Genomic DNA, 14269 nt, shown 5'->3' with positions numbered 1-14269 from the left:
CGGCGAGTTCTCTGGTGACTGCCTGGTGTGTCTGGGCCTTAAAAGCTTTAGGAATCCAAAGTACAACATATAATAAGTACCCTGTATCAAGATTGATGCAAAAACAAGTGACATTTGACCTTTTTAGAGAGGTTTAGCCAAAAACACTCCACCTCTGAGGTGATTTGGGTGGAAATTGTTTTTTTTTTCATATCTCTGGAACCCATTGGTCGATTTTGATGGTTGACACCTCTTTCTGACCGTTAGAGCCAATAGAATCGAAGGGGGAGTCCCCCACACACACTCATTGTGAAAAAAAAGGTGAGGGCTTCGCGCATGCAGTTTAGCATCAGAGCGAACCTATACTCTAGCTCTGACATCTGGAAACGGAAAAGCCATTTTATTGCTTATGGATTATCAGAAATCATTTCAAAGGGACACAGACACATTGGATTAACCTATGGATTAACTTCAGCAGCGTTTTTATCGTTTTAATGCCATTGAAGACCACTTTGGAGAGACTACAGAGCCAAGGTAAAAATGTTAGCATTTTTAGCTACCTAGCGTCACCTGTTTTGATGTCTGTTTTTGCTTATAACGTCGCGAATTCGTATAATTCAGTGATAATGAGGGTACCCTTCGATTCTGTGTCACCTCACAATGTGAAACGATGTCATGGATGTGGAGAAGAGATAAATAATAAGGTTTTGTGAGTGATTTTCGGTACAGTAATCTGTTAGCATTTTTTGCTCATTGCTAATTCAGAGGCTCAGTGTTAGCATTGTGGGTTTTCTTTTTAAAAAAAAAAAAAAAAAAAGATCAGTTAGATGAGTTTCTTCCCGTTACATGGATATAAAACATTCATAGTTTATTAAATGAACATGCCCTCAGACACTGTTTCCTGCAAGATGTGCCAGTGCCCCGGTACCGGGGTCTCTCGGGCTTAACAGGTTAACAGCAAATGTCAAAATGGGTGAATTAAATGTAACAAACAGAAACATGAGCACCAAGTATTAGGGATCGACCGATATGGCTTTTTCAAGGCCGATACCGATTATTAATAATCAAGGAGACCGATAACCGATATTTGGAACGGATATACATTTGCAGTAAAATCAGAAAAGCTTGGTGTCAAAATGTAGAATAACACAACTTCTTTGAAATGCCTTTTTATGTTTAATGAACTTTTCAACATCTTAAAACTGGTTTCCTCTCTGTGACCCTGAGTAAAGTAAATGAAGTAAAAATAAAATAAAAACTACTAAAACTTGTTCTGAACTTCTGATATTTGAGTCTCACTCATTTAGTAGTCCCAATTCAGCAGCACCAGATTGTGGTGCAGAGTTGCTGCGAGGCTCCACTAGCAGCCGTCACAGTCCCAGTCCCAGTCGTCCCAGCGCGTCACAGTTTCTCCGCTGCGAGACGCTACCCGCCCCCGGTCCCTTTGTAACTGGGAAACTGATAGAATTGGATCATAAGATTGTGGTGTTTTTGCAACTTCAGCATAAGGGGATTGGGATGTTTATTGAACTTCGGCTTTCAACTGATTTACCTTCGAAACACCGCTCACTGCTGCTGCTTGTCTCTGTCTGTGTCTGCGTTCTTCGCACCTGCCTGTAATCTGAGAAGGTCCCGCCTCTCTGGCTGGCTGCAGCCCGGAAAATCTTCAGTGTTGATTGACACTTCAGTAATAGCCTATCAGATAGCGCTGTGGGCGGGACATTGCTCGTGAACAGTGGTGACTGCAGCCAGAGAAACAGCTGCATCAGAGACAAAGTTGTATCGGCAATTTGATAAAAAAAGGCAGATACCGGTAATCTGTAAAATGCGGAATATCGGCCTTGATAATCGGTCGACCCCTACCAAGTATGTAAGTATAAAGGTATTCTGATTCTGATGCTCCCATCCATATGAAAACATCCACATCTGATTTATCACACAACAGACAAGTTGAGTTCTCTGACGTGCTCTGGACCTTTAACCGATAAAAATAAGAGCAGTGTACAGCTTCACAGGGACTAAGACTAAGTTAACACAAGCACTGTAAACCTGGAAGAAAAGAGAGAATCCCGCAACCGCATAAAGGCGCAGTAACTGTGCAATTATCACTCAGGAACCCGACAGGTGAAGTTTGAGCTCACCTGGCGTGTTCTAAGATTTTAACAGATAAGTGACAGTTTAACTTTACTGACTTAACGTGCGGTAGAGATACTAACAAAACAATACAATCAATGCGGGTAAATATATAAATAAAACTACAAGCGGTAACACTGATTGGCACAGTTAAAACACGGCGGACTCGGCGGTATGTTACAACAGTAGCATGTAATGCAAACATGAAGTTGATAACACACACTAATAACAAACCCACTCTCTTCAGTCTGCGTACAAATGACACGACTTTACACATTGGAAATGCGTGCAATAGATACGCAGAAGTCCGATTTTGTGTGCATATGATACGCTAACCATTCCCATTGAGATCTGAGGCCGAGTTTTGCGTGCATATGATACGCCACGTTAACCCACTCTCTTCAGTATCTCAAATACGTTTATTTTCTACATATCTTCTAGAAACATATTTTCTCCCACGTTACGTTTGTTATGAACGTATCTTAAATACGTTTATTTTCTACATATCTTTGCCATTTATTGTCTTGCTTATAATAATGATAAGTCATTTATAAATATCATTTTAGAGCACACATTTGAAATCGACAATCGGGCTCGATATATGGTTAAATTAAAATCAGTAGGCGAGGCTGTAATTTCGCGAGCTGTTACTCTCATGAGCGAGGCAGAAAATAATAGTTTTAACATGCCGAAAAGCTGCTGTGTCGTTTATTGCACCTCAAACATTAAAACAAATCCAGAGTTACGTGTTTCTGTACTTCCTCTAAGAAGAAAGGACAGTAAAAGAAGAGCTCTGTGGCTTCAGGCTTGATCGCCGTTCAAATGACAGCGTTGGTTTCCCCAAAAGTGGGCGGGGCTGTAAAGTGACATAGATTTTACTCTCATCTATTATTCAAAACCATTCTATTTATTCTAACGTAAATTACATGCCAGTGTTTTATCTTTTTATTTAGCGATTTGTTTTTGCATGTTTAACTGGGAATGTTTTCATGTTGAACCGGAAGTACGTCACTTCACTTTGTCCTCTTCGTCCCTTTTACGTTCCAGACAATGCATGGCTCAGCGTAACAGACAGAACAGCGACCCCAGGTGTGTCTACATTGGAATTACATCTTAATTACTGAAGGAAAATACTTTACCTAGTGTTTGTTAACTGGGTTTTTAATGCAGTTGGCTTTTCTTAATGGTTACAATATTGCTATGAGTTATATCTGAAGCAAATTATGTTTCTGAAGATGTGTAGTCATGTGATACCTTGCGTGACGAGCAAAACGTTTAATCAACCTGTACTGTACTGTAGCTAGCAGCAGCAAGTTCGTTAGCATTATAAAAAATGTAATAGCTTGCATTTATAATGTACAGCAAACCAAAGCACAAGAGCAGCGCTCAAAAGAGAAAGGACAAGAGAGAACAAGGAGATGTAACAGCTAAACTGACAAAATTAGATAGTTTTTTTTGTCATACATCGTCCTCGAAATCGAGCGCTAACGTTAGCAATGTTGACGTGCAGCGGCAGCCGGAGCCAGAGGCTAACGATAGCTCACCTGCCTCACCACCATCATTGCCATCTAGCTCCACAAGTGAAGCTGTATCTGTGGCCGTGGCTGTGCAACCTTCTTCTCCAGCCAGCCAGGAGGAGAGGCTGGATTTGGCTGTGCCCGACGGTGGTCCAACAGTTCCCCCAAGGGCCCCAACCGATAGAGGACTCAATAGCCGCGTTCACACCAAGTACTTTCCTGTACTAAGTTCCGGCACTAAGAGCCTTTTAACCCCAGGGCACTTAGTACAGATCGCGTTCACACCGGAGTACTTTTCCCTGAGGGAAGATTACGCAAATGAGCCGCTGACGTCACTTCTTCTTCTTCTGCTTTGGCTTTACTGGCAGGCCACAAACCACTTCACGGCGAGTACAGTAGGTGGCGGTATGCACCTTAAAGTTGTTTCCAATCCGCTACAAAACAAGACAAGAAGAAGAAGAAAAACTTCCCGCGTATACTGGCTGTTGTTTACCTTCCGACCTCAGACATGATGGAGATGGAGTCGACTGAAGTTGTGCTGTTTGTGCTCATGTTATACAGCTTTGTAACTTCGTTAATGCGGCCTGAGCCAGAGCCTGAGCCTGAGCCTATTAGGCGTCCGACACAAATCCGGAGCCGCCACACGTCGAATGCTATAATCGCAAAGTTTCTTCAGCATCAAAGGCAGTTTAAAAGCCTTAGGAAAAGGATTGGCCGACGGAAAGCACACATGATTGCCATGTTTCACCGTAGGATGGCTGATGACGATGAGCGTTTTCACGCCCTAAGAACAGCAATGGTAAGTTCAGTAAATTATTAATACTATCTAATGTAGGATTTGTGGAGTTATGTAGAGCTAATTTGCGCCTTTGTATGTGTTCCAGATATGCAAATACTACGGGACGCGTCGTGTCCCGCGCTCTCTCTGGGTGAACAATAGAACCTCAGCCTGGTGGGAGAAGGTGGTGCCAACGTACACCGATGTGCAGTGGACCCAAGATTTCCGAATGTCCAAGCACTCTTTCCAATACCTCTGTAGTCGCCTGGAAGCAACGTTGGGGAGAAGCGACACCAACTTCCGGGAGTGTGTCCCTGTGCCTAAAAAAATCGCCATAGCACTGTGGAAACTTGCGACCAACTCTGAGTACAGGACCATCTCTCATTTGTTTGGAGTCGGCAGATCTACAGTGTGTTACTGTGTGCACGAGTTCTGCTCCTCTGTTGTGAGCATACTCCTTGTTGAGTTCATGCCATGGCCGAACGCTGAGAAGTTAGAGGAGATGGCGTTATTTTTTGAGCGCAGATGGGGTGTGCCACAGTGTGTAGGTGCAGTAGATGGATCACACATCCCCATTCTGAGACCAGAGGAATACCACAACGAGTATTTCAACCGCAAAGGCTGGCACTCGCTCGTCCTGCAGGGTGTTGTGGATGGTAGAGGCCTCTTTTGGAATGTTTTTGTTGGCTTACCAGGTATCATGCATGATAGCAGAGTGTTAGGCATGTCATCACTGTGTAGTTTTGTGGATAAGGGTGGTCTACTTCCTCATGTAACAAGGAATATTGGTGGACATGATGTGGGTTACTATATCCTTGGTGACTCAGCCTACACCCTGCAAAGATGGCTGATGAAACCTTTCCAAGGAAGGCTCACACCCGAGCAACTTGTGTACAATCACAAAACAAGCCGAGCACGAGTGGTGGTGGAGAACGCTTTTGGCAGACTGAAGGGCAGGTGGCGGTGCTTGATGAAAAGAAACGACTGCAAGATGGACAAGATCAAAATCCAGGTGGCAGCATGTTGCATATTACATAACCTTTGTGAAAGTAATGATGATGAGTACAGGGACGAATGGACTGCCTTACCGGCGACCCAGCTTGATGGGCCAGCGCCAGCCATTGCCGAGGCTGGGGGGCAAGACACACGCACAGCCCTTATGAGGCATCTGAACAGCGTGTAAATTGTACATTGTAAACAATAAATGTAAACATTGACAATAAAGCTGATCATTTGTACAGTGCTTTTGTTTCTCTCTTTCATTTTGCAGTCAAGACAGGCAACATTACAATAGTGTAATAGTAGCCAAAACTAACATACATGTTAGTTTTGGCCCATAGTGGACTCCATGTTGTGTTGTGTGAAATGGGGGGCAATTAAAAGTTTAGGTCAAATAATATTTAAAATGATATAAATTATCATATTTGTGTATGTGCCGCTGCCATTCCTCCACAAGGTTGCAACATTGATGATAAATAAATGACAAATAAAGCTTTGCCAGTTTATAACCGATGAAACATGATGGTATCAGAATAATCACTTACATGTGATGTATAGGATGCTACACAGGTCACAAAAGATAAAGTTTCAGGAGAAATAAGCAAGATACAGGATTTTTACAGTTTAATCGCCATGTCGGTTTTCTTTATTGCACTCTCAAGACATAACATTAAATAGAACAATTTTTAATGTAAATAAAGTGTCAGTTGTACATGTCAGTAAACATTATATATAAAATAAAGTGATAACAGTAATAACAATATAAAATAAACTGTCCCAGGTGTAGGGATAGTCTCAGCAGCATACACACCTTAGTGCAAAGTTGTGTGTCAGTATTTACAAAAACTATACCAAATAAACTGTCCCAGGTGTAGGCATAGGCTCAGCAGCAGACATTAACAGTGGCAACTAAAGGGAGGAAGACCTGTTGGCTTTCACTAGCTGGGAAAGCACTTCCAGAAACCCAGTATTAAATGCAGTTTGTCGCTCATCCTGCCGCTCCTGGCGCAGCTCCTGGCGCCGCTCGCGCTGCGCTGACGCTTCCTCACTTCATCCTGGTGCTGCTGGCGCTCCATCTGCTGCTGGAACACTTCTGCCTGGCGCTCCATCGAGGTGAGCATTTTGTCCTCCGTTTCCTGGGCCTTGGTGAACTGCACCATCTGATCTCCGCGCAGCGACTCATTCACCACGGCACGACGGTCCTCCAACGCCTGGACGGTCTCAAAGAAAAGTGCATCCTGTGTCCGCTTTCCTAAGAGGGGAAAATAAGCAAGATACAAGATCAACAACCAGAGACAATACATCATGTATTTTTTAGCTGCCCGGATTATAACCGACAAAGACTCATTCTGAAAACTGCACTGGAACAACTCAACATCAAGGACATGGATTTCAAGTCAATATATGAAAGTAAATCAAGAAATGAAGCAAACAAGCTGATCTTCAAATTCTTCAAAAGCACTGGTCTGAGGACAAGGATTTAATAAAAACATTTAATAAATCAACAGTAGGTGGCGATATATGCTCCAAGTGGAAGCGATTTCTTACCGGAAGTCATGTGACCTCTAGCCCGGATGTTTACAATGTTTGTGAGAGAGTAAAAAGGCGCGCAAATTTGTAAATACCGGTCTAGGCGAATACGTTTTCACGCTGTTTCATAATTGTACCAAGAAGGAAATAAACATGATTGTGAACATCAGTTCCATGCGTAACGTTCTTTCAAGACAAAGTTACAGTGTGTGTACCTTTGCGTTTGGTTGCCGTTAAGGGAGACGAGCAAGCGCTTTGATCTTCAACGCAAAGCTCGCTTGTTTCCAATCCCGAGAGTTGATGATTTTCCTCGCCTGAAACACACGATTAGTGCCATGAGTTAGTGAAGCAAATTACAGAAACACTGCACAGTTATTCACAAGTCAAAACGTTTTCATAGCGGCCGAGAATATCTAGCTAGCTAGATGTTATTAGCCAGCTCGGGGCCAGTGTTAGCTAGTTCAGCCTAGCATGGCTAGCTTGATCTACTGAGCAAATAAAAGTACATCTGAGACCATTATTGTGCAGATTAAAACCCCAGTGCATGTAGTTGCTTTTACCTTCGTCGCCCTCTAAATCCGCCGTTGGAGCGGCCTCCGATGCCATACTGCCCGAATCAAGGCTCGATGCTGTACCGGAGAATGAAGGTCTGTGGCCTAGCAAAGCATCCAAGCGGTCGAACCATTTACTGGTCCTCCGGTCGTTACCACTTTTATTATTCCAGTCTTTAGTTTTTTTGTAGTCCTGCCGGAGTTTCTTTATTTTCAGCCGGCATGCCATGGCGCTATGCAAGATTCCCATTTCAAGCAACTTCTTCGAACAACGATCGAACATCTTCGAGTTGGGTACTGGCTTCAGCAGCATTCCCTGGGTCGCGTCCTCGGCGTAGATGTCCAGAAGCGCTGATACCTCCTCATCACTCCATCGCTCCGATGATTTCCTGATGTTTGCCATATCTGCGTTAAAAAACAAACTACTCTCCGTCGGTGCGCTGGGTTTTTGTAGCGAGGAAAAACAATGGCGGCTCTTCACAACATTTTCACAGTTGTACGGGGCGTGGTTTGCAATTCGCCCAGCCAATCAGCACTGGGGCACTTTTTACCCACAGGAAAGTACGATCTCTCAGCGGGCTCTAAAAATGGGGGTAAAAGTTCCCAAGATTAAGTACGATTTTTGGTGTGAACGCGACATAAGGGGTACTAACGGAACTAAACGCGAAAAGTACGGTGAAAAGTACTCCGGTGTGAACGCGGCTAATGGCACTATTGAGTCCCCCGACGCCAAGATCAAAAGCTATATTATAGCAACCAGTCTATGTAGGCCTACCGGTCCATTCCCCAGAGACAAACATCAAGGAAACAGGTTTAATCCTCTTCTTAGTTCGCTGTGCCGTTGTCAGGCTGTGGTGGTCTGAGGCCAGGGCAGGCTGTTGTTGATAGCCTATACATGTGGCACTTCTGAGTGGTTGTGTATGTCCGTGCGTGTGAGCGCATCAGCGTGCGCTTATGTTTGGGGCGATGGGGGGGGGGGGCCCAAAACAATATTTGCACCGGGGCCAATCACAACCTTGTTACGCCACTGCTGTGTGTACCTTGTGTGCACCGCCTAGTGGTTAAAGCACGTTATTTAATTTTTTTTTTTAATAATGTTATTTTTGTTGAATAATGTTATTTGATGAAAAAAATATTAAGAATACATACAGATGGAGCAGCTTATTTCAGACTCCAGCTTACTGCTTCCTGCCTGCTACCTGCCAGCTACCTGCCTAAGACCTGCCAAAGACCAGTATCTGGGAATGTTAAGCCCTCCCACTATTTTCCAAGAGGGCGTTGCCAGATTTTCAATTTCAGGATTTAACCAGGAGATGGCGCTTCATTCATAAAAACAGGAAGACAACTTTTGATGGACTTTCAGTTTTGTTTAGAAGAGCATTTGAACACATCAATATTTTAGATCAAATAAAGTATATCTAATTTTGTAATTCAATAATATATAGTCTTTATATATTAAATAACTATGGCCAAACTAAGACTTAGTTTTTCAAAAGAGAAAATGCAGATATTATATAAAAAACTAAAGTTAAAATCTTGTTTTTAATGCCCCAAGAGCAATAAAAACACTTGGTAAAAAAATACAAGCTGTAAAAATACTTATATGTATTTAATACTAATAGCATAATGATTAATTTCAGATGATAATACTTGTCAGTGTCTGTCTCATGCAGCATAATGCATAAAGGCTCAGTCAAGAATTTGAATGGGATGGGGAGACGTGTGTGATTAAAAATGAGTGTCCAAACTATGGCCAAACTAAGACTTAGTTTTTCAAAAGAGAAAATGCAGATATTATATAAAAAACTAAAGTTAAAATCTTGTTTTTAATGCCCCAAGAGCAATAAAAACACTTGGTAAAAAAATCCTGAGTGAGGCTTTCATAAATTGCATTTAGCTGACGCTTTTATCCAAAGCGACTTACTATTTAATAAATGATAAATGATTATTCATAACAAATATGAGTGATGTGTGATTATTATTCATGCTATATACTGATATAGGGCTAAGTAAGCAATCAATCCTGCAAATGAACCCTTAGTTGTTCAATATATTTATTCAGACAATGTGAGTAGAAATACAGAAATTCTGCTCCCACCTAAGGCCAACGTTGCAATATTACAACATTTCCCTAAAAACGTACCAAAACGTAAACATTTTTAAAACTTTTTCATTTCTGCTCCAGAGGCTATACAACAACATCTGAAAGGTCAAAAAAACAAACAGGGCTAGACAGCCATTTGTAACATACAGTATGGGAGAATGGTGAAAAGAACCAACTGGACTGGCACCAATGGGAAAATGCCTCTTCCCCTCAATGTGAAGCAAAAGATTGAGTCCTATGTTATTTAATATTCTGAAAGCCAAGACTTTGTTTATTTGAAATCAGATGAAAACAAACTGTAACGGACCCTGCCGTGTTATCTATGATTATATGCCTTACTGTACATTCATAATTTCAGCCGGAGGGAGGAAGAGCAGATTGCGAGTGAGAGGTGCCTGTCATCTTCCCTTTACAAGCTTCACAAATGTATTTATCGTGTGATTTTGGAAATAAAAGTTTCATATTCTGAAAGCCAAGACTTTGTTTATTTAAAATCAAACAAAACACCCGAACCCCGAAAAAATAGTTTTTTACGCAAATCCACGTTTATTTTGAAATGAGCCGTTGCGACTTCCGACTGATTTCGATAGAGCGGGTCACATATATTATATAGTGTATTGCAGGGGTCGGCAACCTTTTTGATATGAAGTGCCATTTAAAAAAAAAATTGTTATCAGCGTGCCAACGATCGAGAATTATCAACGGGGGGGGTGTAGGAGCTTGACGCTCGTGAACTATCAACAGGAGGGCGGGGGGGCCTCGCTGCGGGGAAACAGTGTGTGGACCTGTCAGCGCAACTTACATGATACCGAATTTAACAAACACATTTAAATAATTGGTTTAAACGGCATAATAAGGACGATCGTCCGTTCTGTGATTCTCCAGATTCAGAACACACATGTTATGATATTAGGGTCATGCAGAGTGAGATGAGATCGCTGTCCCTTTAAGAGAGAGAGAGAGGTGTAGCGTGTGCATGTTTCTGGAAGTGAAACGAGGCAGCAGAAAAACAGAGGTCTGTGATGTATTTTGTGAAACAGAAGAACAGCTAAATAAATGCAACGGCCTCCCAAGAAGAGCTCGCCTCTCTCCAGTCATTTAAGCTAAAGTGGGTTATTGAACCTGAAGCTTGTTGCTTCTACCCTCCTCGACTACGGTCTGGGAGCCGACAGGAAAGTTCAACACACAGATGGCCAGTCCGCCCCTTTGTAGCATATTATTTCAATGAGAGATGAGCAGATCGCCACTGGGCTTTCAACTAAAGACACAGCCACGCAAAAACTGCGGCATTTGTAAAGCTCCTTATGGGTACTGCAATTTGCGAAGTGCTTTCCTCTGTGGTGAAACGATCAGCCCTGCACCACGGAGGAAAGCGGCAGAAAGTCACCTGGAGTTAAAGAGAGCGGGGCTGCGCTGCGTGCATGGCTTCCTTCTGCAGGTAACGGGGAGACGCGCTCTGGCGGCGGTCTCGTTCAGGATCCGAAAATACAATTTAAATATTTTGCACACTTATTCCTAGTGTGCCACTGGTTACGGTGCCGCGTGCCAATGCTGGCACGCGTGCCAGGGGTTGCCGACCCCTGGTGTATTGTATTATTAAGTAATATCATTCATTAACCCCATTATAGCAGATGCCACATTGAATGGATGAACACATGTATGCATCAATAATTACAAGCTGTAAAAATACTTATATGTATTTAATACTAATAACATAATGATTCATTTCAGATGATAATACTTTTCAGTGTCTGTCTCATGCAGCAGCTGGACCTGTAATTTACAGGAAAGGAGTGCGCGCTACTAAAGAGCATAGACTGTATATATAAAGAGACGCGCTACCATGGAAACCAAACAATGGTGTAGCTGTATTGAAGTCCGAGTGGAAACAGTAGCATTTGGAGCGTTATGTTTGAATGAAACAGCCAGGTTGTGACTCACACAAAAACAGTGTTACTTCACTAACTGTAAGCTTGTCACTCAGGCGCCGTTTACACGAGGAGAAAACTGCTTGTATCTGCATAGTTTCGCGTGCGTATAGCCCTATTATTTACACGAGGCCGATAGAAACTGACCCCACAAACAATAACGGGTCCCAAGGTGGATAGATTTGCAAACGAAACGCTCTGGGGGGTCAACCGAGTCCGTGTAATCACCTCTATACGAATATTTCCTGGAAAAATAGGATAGCCCCGCCTCTCCTGCTCACTGCTGTACTAGCAACTATCAAAAATAGCTGTGTTAATTAAACGCACAAGGGGTTCTTGAATGAAATAATATTATAAAAGGCAAACCAGAATTGTTAACGCCCAATATACTCCTTAAACAAAATAAACAGAGTCAGATTTCATGCATTGATCCATTATATTGACAAAGGTGCATCTCACCCGGTGTTTGTAGAGAATATCTCTCTTTCTGAGCCGTCCTCTCGATGCAATATCCACAGAGACGTGCTTCTTGGTTTCTTTCAGTTAACTTCCCCGTTGCATTTATCCATATGCTGAGGAAATTACTATATCCCGCTGAATACCAGCAATCGCCACACACACTGACTTCCTCCTGTCAGTAGCTACTGCTAGTGCTACTGCTACTGACCATGCTACAGATATTAGTGCAAAAATATACAGCTCCTCTACCACAACCATCAGCAACAACAGATTCGGTTTCTTTCAGTTTCAGTTTCAGGGCTTAAACAGAAGGGTAGCCATGGCAACATTGCTGCGGGGCTGCTCCAGGCTGCTCTTCTTCGCGGCTTTTGGTGTATTTTGGCGGAAGTTACAGCGCCACTTACAGTCCCAGCATATGTACTACAGCGTTTCCAGCGGCCTCGTTTAAACAGACACGTTAAATGAAACAAATGCATGTGAACGGAAGACTTTTTTGAATACGCATACTGTGCATAAACGCAAACGGTCCCGTGTGAGCGGGGCCTCAGAGTAACCTACAGTTAACTTAACTGCTGGAGAAGAAAGATCAGGGGGGGGGGAGAGAGCTGTGGCTGATGGGCCATTAGGTGTGTAAACACACAGCATTCAGACTGTTTAAAAAACGGTAACAACGGACTATTTTTCTTAGCGGATGCATGTCAATTTAAATCAATACATACAACTATTTTTTAAATCAATAAAAACATTTTCTAAATCCATAAAAGCATTTCAATTAATATTGGGAGTCATGTCGTTACTTTGTTGAGAATGTGGCCATGTAATAAGCGGGATAATTTGCAGCGACTTGGTCATTGTGGGGAAAAATAACACCCAGGGGGATCCTGATCTGCGCGTCGGGATCCTGATCTGCCTGACAAGGCTCCATTAAAATATAAATATTTTTAGTGAATTACTGAGTTTAGGCACGTTAATAACGTTTTAATGAAGTTGAATACAGAATATTCATATTTGTCAGTGATTTCATGTCAATTCGGCGAACATAAACATAAATGATCGTGGTGAAGATGATTAAATTAGGATTAAAAATCGAGAGCCGGCTGCATTTCCTCTCGTTCGTTTTTTTCGACTAAACAACATTATTTTGTTAAATAACAACATGGTGATGTTTTGTAAATGATTACATGTCTTATTTAGCACAGACTATGATCCTATCCGTGACATATGGATCTTAACAAAGATCCGCTATACAGTAGTACCAGACATACTGTACATCCAGCTTACTGTATCGAAGTTGATTTCACATGAGCTCCAGTGTGGAACCCCACTGCACCCCCTGGTGGATCAATGATCCATTGCAGCTGGCTTCACAATAATTAAATGTATTTATCACGGGGGCGGTCTCAAGTCAGACTGGGGGCAGGATCTTCATCACGGGCCTTTCACGGGCCATTCACGGGCCGTTCACGGGCCGACCACGACCCTCGCGTTTCAAACTGTCCTAAATAAGCTGCTACATCTGTACTTTCATAGGGGGAAAGTAGAAGGTCAATGATAGAAATATAGAATATAAAAAATCAAGAAGATACTGTAAGTGATCTCTACAATAAAACAGTTTAGTGCCGGATGTACAAAGATATTAATATGAGGATGTGCAAAACAGACAAACTAATTAACCTTTAATAAGACATTAAAGAATACTTTAGGTTAAGGTCTTCTTTTAACCTGTTACGCACTAGGGATGCCAGAAACTGACCATGACCAAAATTGAAGATCGGACAGCCCTGGCGAATATTAATCGATTAATCGCCCCCCCCCCCCCCCCCCCCCCCGGAGGAGGAAAAAAAAAACACTGACAAATGGTATTCCGTTGTTTTCTTTTACTGGAACGTGTACATGGTACAAAAGGGCTCTTCAGGTAGAACAGTTTTAATAATAGCATCATTGAAATAAATAGCCTACTTTATGTGTGTGCGTGCATCGCGCATCTTCAACTAAAGGCTATGGCAGGCACTTTAGAACAATAGGCCGTACAATTTCACCTTCATAGCCTAGTAAACAATCACGAATAAAATAATACTGCAGTAATCAGTTAACAAAAACAATAGCATCACTTGCTTATGCATCAAAATAATAAATCAAAATGGCATTATAGTCTATAAATAACAGTAGGCCTATTGTATTGAACATTCTAACAAACAGTAGCGAGTGAGTCTTTTAGGCTATAGATTGAAAATTAGGCTCCAAATACAAATTAAATCAGCTTCACTTGCAACAACAAAACGTCTTACTAT

Source organism: Trematomus bernacchii, unplaced genomic scaffold (genome assembly GCF_902827165.1).
Source record: "Trematomus bernacchii unplaced genomic scaffold, fTreBer1.1, whole genome shotgun sequence".
Taxonomy (NCBI): domain Eukaryota; kingdom Metazoa; phylum Chordata; class Actinopteri; order Perciformes; family Nototheniidae; genus Trematomus; species Trematomus bernacchii.
Note: the sequence above shows the minus strand (reverse complement) of the source record.